Here is a 17,578-nt window from a genome sequence, read left to right as displayed (position 1 = left end):
AACGTAAATATCACTATTTTCTTCAGAATTTCTGACTTATCGACTGATGAGCTGTGATTTGATGGAGATTTTTGTTTTTCAGATTCTAACGTTTTGTGGAGCACCGTGAAGTGACACAGTGTGCACGAATTAAAGCAATTCAGCCTGGAAAAAGTGCTCTGGGCGTCGTCGGCCAGTGAGGTGCTAAATGGACGCGGGAAGCTAAATTCAAATATTGAATGTGTCGTTTTTTTCCGCTTCACCTGAGTGAACCATCAGCGAGCGAGTGAGTGAGTGTGCTAGAAGCGCCTAGCTGCGCTATTTATTATCATTTTTGTTCGTTCCGACCCTGAAAGCGCGCGCGGGGCTTCAGTTAAAGTGTTTGGTAAATAGCCAGCCGCCATTCGACCAGGCAGGGCTCGGGAAAAAGTTCTGTTTGTGCGATGATGGTGTGATATGCGGCGTGCCGTTACTGGATACTGGTGCGCTGCGCTAATGGACAGTCAGCGAGCGGTGGCCAAAGTCATCATCAGCTGTCAACGGGAACGCAGAGGGGTCGGGGAGGTGAAGAAGCGTGGAGTGTGAGGGAAGCAAAACGTGGCAAGTGTCAGCAGGTGACAAATATTGTGCTGGAAGTGTGCAAAAAAGACCCTCAGTCTCTCGGTGGAGTGCGGGGAAAAGGGTGCCGTTGTTTGTAGTTAAGTAGCAAAAACAATAGAAATCGCCAGCGAGGCGGATTGGGAGCACTTTGGAGTGGCGAGCAGCGTCAGGTGAAGGTAAGTCGATGACGAGTATACTTCAAATGGGGTGTATTTTATGGAAAGCTTTAATTTATGGCAGGTATTAGCAAACGGTTGTAGATGATGCACTAACAGGTGATGAAGTAATTTCAAGCATTAAGGGAATCATAAACGTTTTTTCGTAAGCTCCTATGACACATGCCGCTTTAAATGAAAGGTTTTATGAAAATTTACATTTTTGCACATTTATAATACATCCTTCACAGGTATAGCAGATTATAATAAGTTCAAAAATCGGATCTACGAACCTTACAAACAATGATTAGGTACGACACAAACTCGTTCTCCAAAGTAATCCGCAATTTTTTATTAATGTGATTTAAATTATTAATTTCGCAACAGTTTCTAAACAAAGTTGATATCTTTTAAAATCAAGGACGGGTTTTTATCGGGGTTTTTGCATGAAATTTATTTAATAACTCGGTTTCATTTACACAGGGTTTTGAACACTGAACTTTTTTTATTTTATTATAAGTATCATTACTATCAATATGATATCACTCCATGATGAGGTAACTCAAGTAAGTCAGATGTGAAAATATTGTATAATATTGGTTCCAGAATGGTGCCTCGAGGATCACCAGCTCTAGCAGGAACCCTTTCAGACCTAGAGTTCTGATAATTAACCTGAAGTGTACGATTTGACAGATAACTTTGGATTATTCTAACAATGTATGTTGGAAAAATAAAGTTTTTTAATTTTACAATCAAGCCTTCATGCCAAACACTGTCGAATGCTTTTTCTATGTCTGGAAGAGCAAGACCAGTAGAATAGCCTTCAGATTTGTTGGAACGGATCAAATTTGTTACACACAAAAGTTGATAGCTAGAAGCTTCTGCAGGACTTTTGCCTGGTTTTAAAATTGGTACAACCTTAGCATTTTCCATTTATCAGGAAAATATGCTAATTGAAAACATTTGTTAAATATCTCAACTATAAATGATAGGCTACTTTCCAGAAGTTTCTTGATGAGGATGCAGAATATTCCATCATCGCCAAGAGCTTTCACATTTTTGAATTTTTTTATTAATAGTTCTCACTTCACTTTTTTATATTAAATTTAGGGGAGGGATTATTAGAGTATGTTGAAAACTACAAATTAAACTTTAATACATCACTTTTTGCACAAAAAAAAAATAAAATAAAGTGCTCGACTCTGAAGATGTCTGTAAGTCGCAGACGAAATCGGCCTATCTGTCAAGATAAGCAACACATATTAGAGTTTAAAGGTATTTGCTCACCTTACTAGTGATTTTAGTATTTTTTTTTTGCAAATAGTGAAGTGTATAAGTTTAATTTGTAGTTCTCACTTCTTCCAAATCAGTTTCCCAGGAATTTTCGAAAACGTTCGCTTGATTGAGAATATTTTCGAAGTCTTGAGTAACTTGATTTTCTATTGGACTAGTAAGTCCTAAATTAAAATTGTGCGCGCTTTCAAACTGCATAGCAAGTTTTTGAGTTTTTTCGCAATAAGTAAGTAAAAATTTAATTTCTTCTTTCAATGCCGGTATTGGCTTCTGAGTTTTTTTTTTTAAATGTTAGATAATTTCCAAAAGGACTTAAAGCCAGGGTCCAATTGAAAAGTTTTATTTTTAAAATTTGTGTTTCTTAATTGTGAAAATCGTTTTTTTTTTATTTCTTTCTGCAGATCGTGCCATATAATTTTCATAGCAGGATCGCGAGTACGTTGAAATTGTCGTTTATAAGACGGAACAAGAGTTTAAGATCATCGTCTATAATCTTGGATTCAAATTTTACTTTACATTTTGGTATTGCAATGCCCCTAGCTTCAACAATGGAATTTGTTAAAGTTTCAAGAGCATAGTCAATACCAAGTTTTGTTTGTAAAAAAAATGTTAACATCAAGATTAAAGTCCCCAGTGAACCACGTATCGTATAAGGATGTGCGCCAAAAATCTCATATTCATACGTCAAAAATCAGAATCGCACAATATGTCAAATCAAAACGAATAACACAAATTGTATACAATTCTCCACTACAATTCATTGTCGACAAACTTTGTTGACAACAAACCATCCCGTAAATAGTATAATCTAGAATCGCATCAAGTTGTATAAACTGACAGATCATATATCAATGCAGATTAGCATCAAATGAAATCGCAATAACTTAGCAAAATTTGCCACCCGAGGCTGGTATCTTCTGGCGGTGGGCTTCAAAGAACAACAAAGCGTGTGTGCCTTATTGCAAACTACCTTTCATGTTGGCAAATAATCACACCGTATTCATGTAGCTGTCTATGGTGTAATGGTATGGTACTGGTTTAGGGATTCAAAGGGCTAGTGTTCGAGTCTTGCTGGAAACTTTTTTTTTATTTTTATCGGAATTTTGTGGCATCGTATTGCTGACTATGGAAAGTCTGAAAAAGTCGTGGGAAATGCGTATATGGCCTCCACTTTGGCGTGTATATAGCGTTTTCATGCATTTTATACGAGTGATTTGATTCACATATAATGATGTATAGCAAAAAATATACCAACCGAAATGTTGACTGGGTCAATATCCCTTTCGGGACGGACCATATTTGAGTGGTTATTTCAAAATTTACCTTATAAACTCATCTTCTCGTAGAACAAAACTTTTTTTATTTTGGCTATTCTATCAATCTATGAACTTTTTAGGGTCAAATTCAGACCAGCACAATTGTGCTGGTCCGTCCCCAAGGCGGTCGATGTTCGAAAAAAAAAAAATTTTATTTTCTATTTAAATTGTTCCAGTCATACCTTTTTGAAAAATTTTGGACCCGTATTTTTTTATTTCGTCATTAGGGTGCTCTTTCGTGGAATAGGGTGAGCCAAAAATTCGAAAAAAAAAAATTTATGTGCGTTAAAATTTTAAAAAATACTTTAATTACATGTGATTAATATATATGATTTTTTATAAATGAATCGAAAACAATGTACGAGATATGAAAATTCTTCAGATTCAAAGCATTTGGTGACGATGACGTTTATCGCTTTAATTCAAGAATTAGTCTACGTCATAGAAAAATGGGTAAACATACATGTGTGAAAACTTATTGTCTCAACCAAACCATCTTGGTTTTGCTATGTTTGTTTATATCCTCAAAAATTGTAAAAGTTTTTTTTCTCTACAATCATTTATGGAATAAAACTTAAAATTGAAAATAATTATAAAGCTTTGAATTGTTTAGTGGAATACTTATAAATAAATGAAAACCGAATTTAGTACTGTACCATTTAATTCCACTAGAGTTTGTATCTTTTGACAGATACGCGTAATTTGACCTCCACTATAAGGCCGTTATCAGAGTCATGTACTAGACTCGAAAAGTAAGTTTATTTTTTAGAAACACTTGGACCCTTGCCCGACAGCTTGGACGTTGATTACCAAGACGCATTTTTAAGCGCAAATAATTACCATAAAATTTCTTCTTCATTCTGACGTTACAGAAGCCTGCTTCTCAACTACTCATGACAACTTCCACAGTTATTAACTGACAGCTCTCTTTGTCAATCGACCAATTTTGCATGTGTATATCGTGTGACAGATACGATCATACTCTACGCTATCTTTAAGAAAAGATCCTCGACCGGCTGGACTCTAATCTACGACCCTCAGCATGGTCTTGCTGAGTTTACTATTATGGCTATCTAGCCCCCAATATCAAATTTACTTTATTTTATTTTTTACATCGAGCATTTTGCTTGAAATTGAATTTACGTCATTATAATATTAGTTTTAAGTACTTGATAGGACTGAAAGAACTAAGACGGATAGCTAACATATAACAGGGAATTCAAAAACCCTTTTAAAAACGCATTGTCAAAATCAGGTCAATAACCATATTAAAGCATGAATTTGCTTTTTGAAATTGTTATATATTTCAGCTATTTGAAAAATTAAATGAAACAATCATTTTTTTTTTGTTTTTCAAATGTATTCAATTATTTGGAAATTATCAGATTTGAAAATAAATAAACTGACAATGCTTCTAATAAGACAATCCATAAGACAGCTGCGATCAGCAGGCTTTTTGGTTTGCCATGAATTTTTAAAATTGCGCAATCGGTGTGACCGTTAGATTACAAAGGAAAATGTAAAGCTCTGAGGGACGATTCAAATATGATGTCCATTGTTTTTCAAGATATCTAGACCCCTTTCCCCCATCTTTCGCGCCTTTTGAATACCTAATTTTTTTAACCTAATACCTAACCACACTTTCATTGGCCCCCCTCCTCTAAATGATTAACGTAATTTTTTAATGACCCCTGACCATACTCGTAAGTTTTGTTTTCCTTTTCGTTTCGGTTACATGGGTACTTCTAGCTGTCAACCCTACCATGGACAGTTTCCTGGTAAGCATTATGCACGATTATGACCTATGAAGGGAGCATCAAACGAATCAACAGACTAGCATGCAACGCCAAATGGCACAGTTCCTGACAAAAAACCGAGCTGATGCGGGAATTTAGCCCACACTTCGTTGATCGATGCAGCTACTTACTTTGCAACACTATACGCACGGCAATGAAGTCCAGATTTTGTTGTTTTTTTATTTATCTTTACCGCCTGAGGCGGAATTCGATTAAGTGCAGATTTTAATTTTTAATATATCAGTCTCAACAATAATCTAGGCTCCAGAACTTCATACATTGCTTTATAGTTTAGTTGAGTATTTCATAGTACTGCAAAAGCTTAAAGTTTGCCAGTTCAAAACGCATTTCGTAGATCAACATAATAAACAATATTTTTGCAAGTAATACCAGCATGGGCGGTATACATCAATAGTACGCCATTTAAACATTCTGCAGTTCAGAAGCAAATAGTGAGTAAAGGTTTTAAGCTCCAGTTGTCCAACTTCATAAATATTATAGCAGATATTGAACCAGCATGCATTGTAGAACACCAAAATGGATTATCGATTCAACATGGTATTGACAGATTATCAAAGCAAAGGGACATTCAAATATTACGTCCATTGTTTTTAAGTCTATCTAAATCCTTCTTACACACTTAGATTAAATTACTGGGGTCGGTAAAATTTTACTGGGTTTTGGAACTACCGAAAAAGTCAGTCCCCACGCGTAATTGAAAAGCCAATTTCACCATGTTTTATTTTTTATCGATATATGATAAAAAAGGAAACTCTCTGCAGAATTTCAGTGAAAAATGTCGGTTTTTCGATTTCTGACATTTATTTTTAGTTTACTGACTTTTTCAGTAGTTCAAAAACTCAGTTATTTTTACCGAACAGATTGAATGTGTATGCTCACTATCACGCTTTTTCCCAAGCCCCTAGTACATGCACTGTCACCCTTTCGTACACCCCCACTTCCCTAAATGATAGACGTAATTTTTTAACGTTCCCCAAAAATTTTACTGCTTCTTAAACTTTGCTATAGGCTATTTAAGACAATAAATGTGATTCCCAATCTATTTTAAATATGGACTTATAAAAAAAAGGTTTTAAACCAAAGCTATGGTTTTCTGTTACATAGTTTTTGTACGGTACATAACTTTTATGATTCGTATGTAATCACTCATTTATGTTCCAATACTATATTATGCACTATTGTGGACATTAGAACCAGATTCAACCACTTAACTTGATCAAAATACTGAAAATGAAAATTGGTAGTCCACAACGAACATCGACCGGGTAAGGGCCGGCACCAGCACAATTGTGCTGCTCCCACTTTGTCTCTCCAGAAATTTTTGCTGTGTGAATCAATTCACATTTGGTCTTCACCATTTCAAAGGATGACTCTTTCACTCTCGATTAGTATGTGTGCATACCTAGAAAAAACGAATAGTTGAAAAGTTGCGACAGATAAAACTTTTTCAATTCTTACGATGTTTGTTTACATTTTGTTTACCCTGAGCTGGTGTTTTCTAAACACGATGTAAACAAAAGTTTTTGCGCTTAATTACAAGTATCAATGATAATTCAATAATCGAAATCAAAAAAGTTTGGTATAATGACTTATTGGCTTAAAGAATCATTCAATGTCATGGGTGCCGAACAGCACAATTGTGCTGTTTCGTCCCGAAAGGGATATATGTTTCATATATATATTCCAGTTGGCTCGACAATAATTGAAAGTGGAGCTAAGAATCGCTTGGACTGAGAATCGCTTCATGGGATATTTGAAATGTAGCAGGGACATGATCAGAATTAAAATCAGCATGAGTAGTCAGTTGGCTACAAAGATGACTAGAGTCGGTTAAGACCAAATCAATCGTAGATGGGATTCTAGAAGAGGAAAAACATGTAGGGCTATAAGGGTATTGAATTGAGAAATACAGTGCTGACCCGATTTTGTTAGCCCCCGATTTTGTCAATCCCCTATTTTATCAGCTTTTTGACCCGATTTTGTCAGCCTTTTCAGAATAGAATATTTTTCGTCATGTTTTACCGTGTTCAAATTGCAACTAATCCCATATGATTGTATTTGATGTCAATGAGCGTCCATAAACTTCGTCATGTAAAACTCGGCTCTTCAAAATCTTCTCACCCACTTCATATAAGAGACTTCAAAAATGTGATAAGGATCGTCGTTACGTTTCACTGAAGTAGTCCTCTCCTTAAGAGCGTGATGTATGTTACGGACGACCCCTCATGCTGGATACAACATTAAGGTGAAACATCTCGGAATCTACTCACGTTTTCAAAGGCATTAAACTGGAGAAATGGTTGGGAAACTTCTTTAGTCTTCTAGTTTTTGCTTGTGCACAAAGCTAAAATAAAAAGTGCACTGTTGTTGGATTGTTTCGTCACAAGATTAGTGCTTTTGAAGCTTTAGTACAGTCCTAGAAGTTTGCTTCCAAACTGTTGCACCTTAAGCTTGTAGCATGGTCACTTTTTTGTAAATATTACTTTAATATTTATTCAATATGAATAAAGATGTACATAAATTGTTATATAATTAAATTGTTTTTCATGTTCTTCAATGTTAATTTATTATTCATGTTAATTTATTTTCATTTGATTATATATTATTTCATTGTCAAAATTAACAAATTCAATAGTTCACTTGAATATATGCGATATTCAATATCACAGTTCACAATGAAATGCAAACAAAACTTGCATACAAGTCGCCATCTACAAATACTATATCAAATAAAAGTCCCTGTCGCCTTACACACTACACCACGAAACACGAATAAGCCTAAGGTTCAAAGTTCATGCCCGAACGTTTACGATCGTTATAAATAGATCGGAGTCCAGAAATAGATGGAACGATACAGGTCATTCAGATGGAATGGTAGCGAAAGAGATAGCGCTTCAATCGGTTCTCATTCGTAGTTGATGAGGATCGTCGTTTGAAAAGGTCGTGAAATTACTTCGGTGATTTAACCTACTTCCGTCCACGAAGATGTAAAATCACACCTTATCTGAGGACTTTCAGGATCTCTACTCGTCCATTTTGACCTGGACCGTGGAAGAGGCGAGAGTGCGCGAATAATCGTTAAGTGTCGCGGTGTGTTTCATTTGGTAATAAATAAAAATGTGAGAAGTCTTGTAGATTGAAATTAATGTTAATTTTTGTTCCTTTTCGTTAGTCAAGTAAAGTTCATTAGCCTAAAGCCAAGAAGGTTAAATGCGGTCTAGTTAGTTTGTGTGTGCGATTGTGAATTAAGAAAGGTAATAGTGAAGTTTTTTGGTTGTGTGGAGAATTTTTTGTTAATGCGTCGAACAGCCGATCGACGGCTTTTTATCCTGGACTTGAATCTAGCGATCTACAGCCCAAGCTCGGCACACCGCATCTACTCGCTAAACGCTGCTCTCGACCCCACGCTTCAGCGCTCAAAAGTATCGGTTTGAGGGGAAAGTCGGAAGGGAACAAACCGTTCCGACAGTCGGCCACCATTTCTATTACCTCGTGGACAGGCCACGTGTGAAGCCCCCGACGATCCCCACCGTCGTCAACTGCGTCATCCGTCAACGACGCGTGTAATTTCCAGCGTGCGACACTTCATCAAGAGCTATTCCAAAAAGTCGCAGTTCGTTGCTGTATTTGGGGTGGTTGTCGCAATACCACCATCGTCGATGCGCTAAATCCGGAATTCTGTTTTGCCGTCATATTCTTCGTCCGGCACTTCTGCTTTGCCGGCGCATTCACCACTGTCGTTTCTGCTTTGCCGGCGCCATTCATCAAAGGTCCGTGAGTAATAAACCAAAACCAACTGACCATGCGCATGCGTTAAACTCCACACAACTAACCGAGCTCGGAAAGATGAAAGTGATCGTTGAACATCGATAGAAGTAGGCTTAGCTTAGCTTAGCTTAGACTGACTACACATATCAATGGTTGCTATTCCGTGATTGACCGAAGTCAGTGAAAATGCACAAAGAATCAACTAGAAGTTCAGCTGGGATTGGCCATAATCTTCTTCAGTGTGCATAATTCAGTGCCTCTATTTATACAAGGTCAATAACGGCGCCGGCCACGTCCTTGCAGTCAGGTGGGATTGAGGGAAGGAATGTTAGTGTGTAACCTTTGCTATTTGGAGACCGTGTTTGCCTCTGCATCTCCACAAAGGTTACTGGGAGGGATGTTTGTTAATGGGGAGGATCGTTGGGTCAAAGGATTCACTTTGATAAGCGATTAGACCATGATAAACAATGATTTGTGAGATATATACATGCTTATACGTAAATATAATTGTTCATATAATTTCTATGTAGAGGAAAATTATGCCGACACTTGAGGTGACGAACCATTCAAAGTTTGTTGAACAAATACCTAAATGTAACATTCCTACAGCTGTCAGTACGAAAGCATGTGTTATTATATTTTACTCTATATATATTTGAAAAGAAACAAAAGACTCAATTGGTTGGGACATCATAGAACACTCTTATTCTTATGCCGACACTTACAGTGGCGAACCATCCAAAGTTTGTTGAATAAAGTGAACCTTTCGCAAGTCTACACTTGTAGTGTCGAACCATTCAAAGTTTTTTTTAATTACAAAAATACAGGTATATAAGGGGTGTTCTGAAAAAAAAAAATGTTTAACATAAATAAATCATGAATCAGAGTTTGTGTCGACACTCACAGTGACGAACCATCCATAGTTTGTTGAAACATCATATTTACATCCCACCATTGTAACGATTTAATGTCAGTAATACATATTTTATAGATTAAAAATAGTAGCATGAAACGAGCTCACCAATTGATCCGTTATCCTTGACGGAGCAGCCACAATCCACTTTTAGCTTCACTCGTTTGCTCGGCTAACACTCAGAAAAAAAAAAAAAAAAGTAGGCGCGCGACCCGAAAAAAAACACGGACGACAGCTAGGGCTTTCTTGACGCACTGCCCAGGAGCAAGCGTCAAGGTCGTCGAAAGATCAAAAAGAACGAACCGATCGCGACACTTTTTAACATACTCCAACCGAACTCCCCGATCACGCCACTTTTTCACTTACTAGACCGACGCGCGACATGTTTGATCCTGCCCTCGTCGCTCGCTCCGGCAAAAGCAAGCGTCAAGGTCGAAAGATCAAACAGAACTCAGGGAGTCTATAGAAGATTTTTACAAATGATTAATAGGTCAAAACAAAAATAATTTAAAACAATCACAATCGATACCTTCTCCTTTGTGTCTAATTTTAAATATTTATTATCAGAGATCCACAGTATGCTTGATGAACCTAAAAGGGAATCGCCACTGCAACAAGCTTGGAAACCACCGCCATAAGCTGTCGACGACCGCACCGTTTCTCTCGTTGAACATCGATAGAAGTAGGGTAGAAAAACCGCACACACATTAGGGAAAGTAGGATGAAGAAGTAGATGAAAGGAACACGTCATGAATAAAAACCTAGGTTATCGAATTTGAATAAATTTCTAAATGTTTTTGCTGTTCTCAACCAAATTATGTATTTTTGTAATATGTTAGTGCTTTCCCTGTAACAGTTTTTGGTCTTCGAGATTTCTCACGTTTCGCGTCGTTCAACCTGTTTCTTTTTCTGTTTTTGTACGCCAGGATAGACTGCCTGGGAAATCAGTCTCTCCACTCACGAGTCTGAAGCGGACAGGGAAATTTGAATTAGTGAGTTCTTCCAGTGATGATACTCGTGAGCGGTGTCTTCTTGTGTCGGAAGAACGACGGTCAGCATCAACTATTTTTTGAGAATCGCTTATGGCGACCTCTATAACTGAGAAATCTCGATCCACTATACCTTTTGAGTTTTCTGTATCGTTTCCTAAATTGCTACTTGAACTCTTATAAAACAAACCCGCCCTGAGGTTGGGTTTCTTGCCGGGCAAACATAACTCGACCAACGGTCCTCTTCGGAGGTGGCGCTAAAGCCGTCTGTTTCTTGAGCCAGGGAACGAAACAGGAGACGGAAAACCTTTAGCCGTATTTTACGTGCTACAAGCTTTAATTGATACTGATATACTTGATAATGTAAACTTGAACACCTGGGACATGGGCCAAAATGGGCCAAAATATATAAAAAGATATATTTTGCTCTAAAAATCGCAATAACTTGACAACGGTAAGAGAGATAAAATACTCGTTATTTTGAAAAAAAAAATATTTGAACAGACTTATATTGTGAAAACTGGATTTTGTATGGAGACTTTGTTGAAATATTTCACTAAAATATGTCGAATTACCTGGAAATGGTAGTCATTTTTTTCATAATTATTGTCTTAAAACTACTTTGGACACTAGAAGTAGTAATAATTGTTTAGTTCGAAGCCAGTAAAACTAGCTCAGATAATTTTGTTGCGCAATAAAACATTTGACTATTTATTATTTACGTACTTCTTTCTGGCGATACGTTCCAACTGGGTCAAAGCCTGTTCCTCAGCTTTGTGCTCCTTTGAGTAATCCCACAATTATTCATGCTCTCAGGTTTCAATATTTGAAGCAGAACCCATGAAACAGAGTTAAACTAGGGGAAAAGCACTGTTGGATACCTGGACCGGTGAATAGCCCGATAGTTGGGAAATCGATGGATGATAGGGGGGCCTGGATCCCGTTCTTCTTTCACAGGCAATAAACAGCGCACGACACTTAGTTTAAACACATCATTTAATAAAAAACCGACTCTAACACCTTACATTTATTGACACTTAACACGTAACATTTCTAGAGAGATTCGCATTTAGGGCCTATCTGACAAATCAATAACAATGAGAAAATAATCAATGAAATTCTCATGTACAATTTTAAATCCCAATTGGAGAAAATATACTCAAACTTTAACCTTTTCACCTTAATACACATTTCATAAACCTAGTTTTAAAATCCTCATCAATACCACACACATCTCCTACAATTCCCCTAGCTATTTCGTACTCAAAAAATCTTTAAAGGTTTCGCCTAAAACGTACTCGAGAATGCCAGTATCGCCCAATGTTATGAGCCTATAATCGATATTATTTTCAGTGTCGCCTGTCACTTTTGCGCCGTGTTTACATTCTGATTTCAATTAAGCCCGCCATGTACGCCTTGTTTATTTTTTGTTTGCAGTGTCGCCGTTTACTCTCGCCGTGTTTTGATTTCGATTTCAGATGCGCCCACCACTTTGATAAACAAAAACACAGGCGTAATCAATAAAGTGTGTGGTTTTGCATGACGTAAAGTTTCGCCTTCTACAAATTTGCGTTTTTTGAATAGTTAAATTATCGATAGGGGAAAAGTTCAAGTGCAGTGAATAGACAATCAAGCCACAATTTCAACGCTATATTTTCTTAAATTGTGTACATTTTGTCAGTTTCGCCTGATTCGCGAATCTTTCTAGATTTACTTAAACTAGATTATGGTCACGCAGGACCGTCTTCGACCGAATGCCACTTCTAACTAACTCAAATTCTCGTGATCTTCAGCAAATAACCCAATATAGGACCCGAACATGTCTGTGGTGAATTTGATCGATTATATACATCCACCTTCGATGATAATCTCTCGCTCAGCATCTCCAAATAATCTCTTATCGGGATCGATGACGTCACCGCAGGCATGCTCGAAAGCGAAAGTGATCTGGCTATAGCCGACGATAGACCGGCGATAGAACAAAGGGTGCTGGATCGTCTGCCGTTCTGTTGTTGATCAGAGGACGGTGGGATGTTAGGGTGGTCCACACAGACAAGCACTAATTTTCGACCCACAAGAATTCTGTGCCAATTTTCGAATTTCCATACAAAGTAGGCCAAAATCGTATGAATGGGTCGAAAATTAGTGCTGGGTCGAAAATTGGTGCTCTTCCCCTACCATTTTTAAGTAAACTCAATAGCTTACATTTAAATAAAGCAATGGAATTGTCTTTTCTACAAATATTAGCTGCTTTATGCCTATTAAATGCATTCAAGGTACTGTAAGACTGAAAAGTCCAGAATATTATTTAAAATGTCGTATGAAAAAATCCATGAAGCATTCGAAGATTTTGAGAAACTTGGCTTTAAATATAATCTTATGTGGGTCCATTATGCAAGACATCAATCTATTTTTTTTTGTCATATATTGATTCATATGCATCGTCTTTGAGTCATAAAGTTGCAAAACATAACAATTGTTTTTTTTTTTTTTTTTTTGGAAATGGAAACGCTTGAGCGATTATTTTTCTGAGCTAGGTATGTCTTTTTGTTTGGAAATTACAAATAAATTGTTTGGCACTTAAGAAACTATATATCACCTCCTTCTAACATAAACCGTTACGTAAATAATGAACTTTCCATAATATTTTTTTTGTCATCTTAATATTCATCTCAAACACTTAACTTGTCCTTTTTATTTTCAAAAACATTGTAAGTCTTACCCCCTACTTAATTTGTGTTTAACCCATTTCCTTTTTGTTAGTAATGCGGTCAATAAATCAATATTTACACGTCAAAAGTTGATAAACAGGAACAATAAAAAAAATGTCCCGAATTTGTCAGGTACCCCATTTTGCCAGCCTAAAATTCATCGTGGGGCTGACAAAATTGGGTCCTTACTGTATCCTGAAAAGCACTCATCAAATAAAATGCTGCCGTTGGAATTATTTGATGAATTATTCCATGAGCAGCAGCGATAGGCGTGAGTTTCACTGGCTTTGCTGACTGTGATTGGCTTTGCTTGGCTACTGAAGAGTGAATTTCAAGATTTTTCCCAACCCTGCCAATGACAAAACAATTTGACTTATTGCGACTCAATTTTCGCAAGTCAGTTTGAAGTAAATTAACTTGCTGTCCAGAGCATTGAAAAGGCAAATAGGCAGCTATGAAAGTATATTTACCAAGCTGTGTTTCAATAGAAACACCTAAAGTTTCAAAAACTTTAGTTTCAAATGACGAAAACATGCCCCATCAAACCGATCATTATGATAAACAACCGATCATTATGATAAACGAGGGGGACGGACCTGGTGTAGTGGTTAGAACACTCGCCTCTCACGCCGAGGACCTGGGATCGAATCCCATCCCCGACATAGTCACTTATGACGTAAAAAGTTATAGTGACGACTTCCTTCGGAAGGGAAGTAAAGCCGTTGGTCCCGAGATGAACTAGCCCAGGGCTAAAAATCTCGTTAATAAAGTCAAACCAACCAACCTATGATAAACAAAAAAGTTAGGATCTTTTTTAAGTTTGGATTCAGGTTTTAAATGACGGATTCCATGTCAAATCGGTCAGTCACAGAACTCGACCATCTTTGATTTGGATTAAATTTTGCACATGTTTTTGGTATGGTAGAATAAGTGTTTTCCATAGAAAATTATCATTTTGACTCAAGTATAACTTTTGAAAATGGCCTATAAATGTTTGCATGCAACTTACTTGAAAAACTCTAACTCCCAAACTATTCATTTTAGAGAAAAATGTTCTATGAAGAAGTTGTTGTAAACCGTTTGGACTATAAGAAAAAAATATACACTGAAAAAATATTTTATATTTTTTTCATAGAAAAATCAAAAATTGGACTTGAATTTCAAATTACACAAAAACCCCATTTTTAATATTTTTTAAATTTTCACCATAGAATCTTGATAGTGAACAGATGTTTGGGACAAAGTTTCATGATGGAGAAATTTTTAATAAAAAAGTGTTTCTAAGAACAACTCTGGGTCGATTTTCAAAATTTTGATTTTTTGTCAAAATAAATACGTTCTGATGATACAGTAAGTATTTAGAAATGATTCTAAGCCATGATGATTATATGAATAATTTCTCTAGAAGTAGCCATTTTCAAATTATATCAAGTTTAATGCAAAAAATATTGTTTAAATATTAAAATAGGCCATTTTCATAAGTTATTCGCTTTTCTCCATTAATAATAATACGTTTTCGAGAGTAAAGACCATATTTCCACAGACAAACAGACGTAACAGTTGGAACAAATTTCTTCAAATTCCATCGCCCAGTTTACACCATCATCATCTGGTGAGCATGCTACACGAAAAGGTGCAACAAGACCGACAGATGGCGGTAGTGTGAAACGTCAAGCGCGAAGAAAAACGATGCGCGCGCCTCTGGGTGTGAGATTTGCAACATAGCGAATTTGAAATGATTGTTAAATGAGTGGTCGATGGAAATTTCGTCAGTGTTACGTCTGTTTGTCTGTGATATTTCTTTCCACTTACTAATTTTCCTTGATGGAGAATCGCGAATAACTAATGAAAATGGTCTATTTTTATATTTAAGTAATATTTTTTGCATTAAACTCGATATAATTCGAAAATGGCTACTTCTAGAGAAATTATTCATATAATCAACGTGGCTTAGAATCATTTCAAGATACCTACCGTATCATCTGAACGTACAGTAATACCTCGATATAACGTACCTAACTCGATTTTTATTTTCGTTACGTTATATCGAGGTTACGTTATATCGAAGCAAAATATTTTTTTTTTATGAATTTCGTTCATCGTGTATTGTTTGATGAGAAAATGGGTCTTACATTGATATTATAGAACTAGCAGGCATTTTCAGTTTATCTCACATATATTTCTTACATATTTTTCCGTATGTATTTTTTTATATTTTTCTATTTGTTTTTTTTTACTTTTACTTAAAAATGTTAATGTTAAGCAATCCATGAACATTTCTAGCAAGCATTTATGGAACTTAAAAAAAATATGAGGAACTCGTGGTAAAACTGACAGAATCTTAGAATGAATGTCCCAAGAATTCTTTGAAAAGGATTTTTTTTTTCAGAATTCATGAAGAAATCACTAGAAAACTATCAAAAACAAGAACTATCTTCGAGTAATTTTTCATGCAAAAGTATCTGAACGAATACGTTGTGGAATTATCGGTAGTATTTTAGGAGAATTTTCTGGGGGATCTCAGGAGGAGGATGCTCAGTATTTGAAATGCCTGAATATATTTTTGTAATAAAAAACATCCATAGAAAAATTTCTAGACTTATCGTCTTTAAGAATTGCTTGAAGAACCCAATTTCTTTAGAAATTCGTGATGGAATCAATGAAAGATTTCTTTTCACATAGAATCCTTGAAGAACCTAAAGTAGTACATAGAATGGTTTCTGCATAAATATTTGTAGAAAGTTCTGCAGAAAATCATAACTAAATTGGTGGAGAAATGTCAAGAACATTGTTTTTCAGGTTTTTGGACGAATACCTGTACGGTTTTTTTTTTCAAATAATTTGTAGAGTAATCCAAGAATTATAACTGAATTGTTCTCTAAAAGGGCCGCTGCAAGAATTCATGAAAAAATACTGAAATAATTTATATTTCTGGACTCCGGAAAAATATAAGGTATAGCATGTGGGATTGTTTGAAGAATTCATAGTTGAATCCACTTTGTAACCTGGAGAAATTACACATGAATATCAGGAGGGTTAACTTGTGGAATTTCTGGAATATCCCTGTCGGAATTATTTTAAGAATAGGTTTTCAGTTATATACATGAATACCAGGACGGTTTAAGGTGCAAGAAAAAAAGGGTCAAAAGTCAAATCTGAAAATGCAGTTTTCTCCATTTAGGGGGAGATCCCCCAGTACCGGACACTTAAGCCACTAAATTCATAATTCGAAAAATATTGATTTTATGTGCTCGTGTTACCCATTTATGATAAATATTATCATTTTTATAGTGTACAAAAATAAATTTGAAAATATAAGTATGAATTTTGACATTGCATTTTGATGATGTATTCTAGTACCAAATTGATCGATCTTGAAAGGTGGCACCCAATACCGGACACAATCTGGAAATGCCTCGAATTCTGTAAATTTGAACATCATTGAATGTGTTTACTTTAGGAATAGTATATAATTGCCAATTCAATGCATTTGCAACATTTACAAGTAAAAATTGAGTATATCATAGTTTGCAAGATGTCCATCAAAAACCTCTTTCTTATATGATGAAAAATACCACATTTCACGATGTTGTACTGAATGTTCATTTTTCTTAATTTTATTGCATGTTTGATACCATGATCGACGGAATCCATGAAAAATGAATGTATTTTGAGACACTCGTGCAATAATTACAAAGATATCATATAACAAATCAGGCTGTCCGAAACTGGGGGACATGAGGTGCTTAAACAAAATTGTAATTTGTCCATATTGAGTCTAATTATGGTACAAAATACATTCATACTATCAAATTTGGATTATGTTCGAATATGTTTGCATGATCCAAAGTATTTTTTCATATTCAAAATAATTACTAAATAGGCTCAAAATTAAGGCAATACATCAATTTTTTTGAAATTTTCAATCTTTTGTACTTTTTTAAAAAGACATGCATATTTTAGGGATGTGTTATTCTACGCAAACATTAGTCTCCAGAATAGCTTCCTTTTCTACTAATACACCATCTTGATTGGAC

The 17,578-nt window shown here is 35.9% G+C and overlaps 1 protein-coding gene across 3 annotated transcripts in view; it reads left to right on the top strand.

The window, feature by feature from the left end:
• Nucleotides 1-17,578, top strand: part of LOC5565838 — a 207,855-nt gene that overhangs the window by 11,994 nt on the left and 178,283 nt on the right. For all 3 annotated transcript variants that reach the window (XM_021847932.1, XM_021847931.1, XM_001650166.2), the window contains one exon: nucleotides 83-755. The gene's annotated coding sequence lies outside the window, so the exon portion shown is untranslated. The remainder of the gene's footprint in view (nucleotides 1-82; nucleotides 756-17,578) is intronic.

Source organism: Aedes aegypti, chromosome 2, assembly GCF_002204515.2.
Source record: "Aedes aegypti strain LVP_AGWG chromosome 2, AaegL5.0 Primary Assembly, whole genome shotgun sequence".
NCBI lineage: Eukaryota > Metazoa > Arthropoda > Insecta > Diptera > Culicidae > Aedes > Aedes aegypti.
The sequence above is the reverse complement of the archived record's forward strand: the minus strand, read 5'-3'. Positions and strand labels throughout refer to the sequence as shown.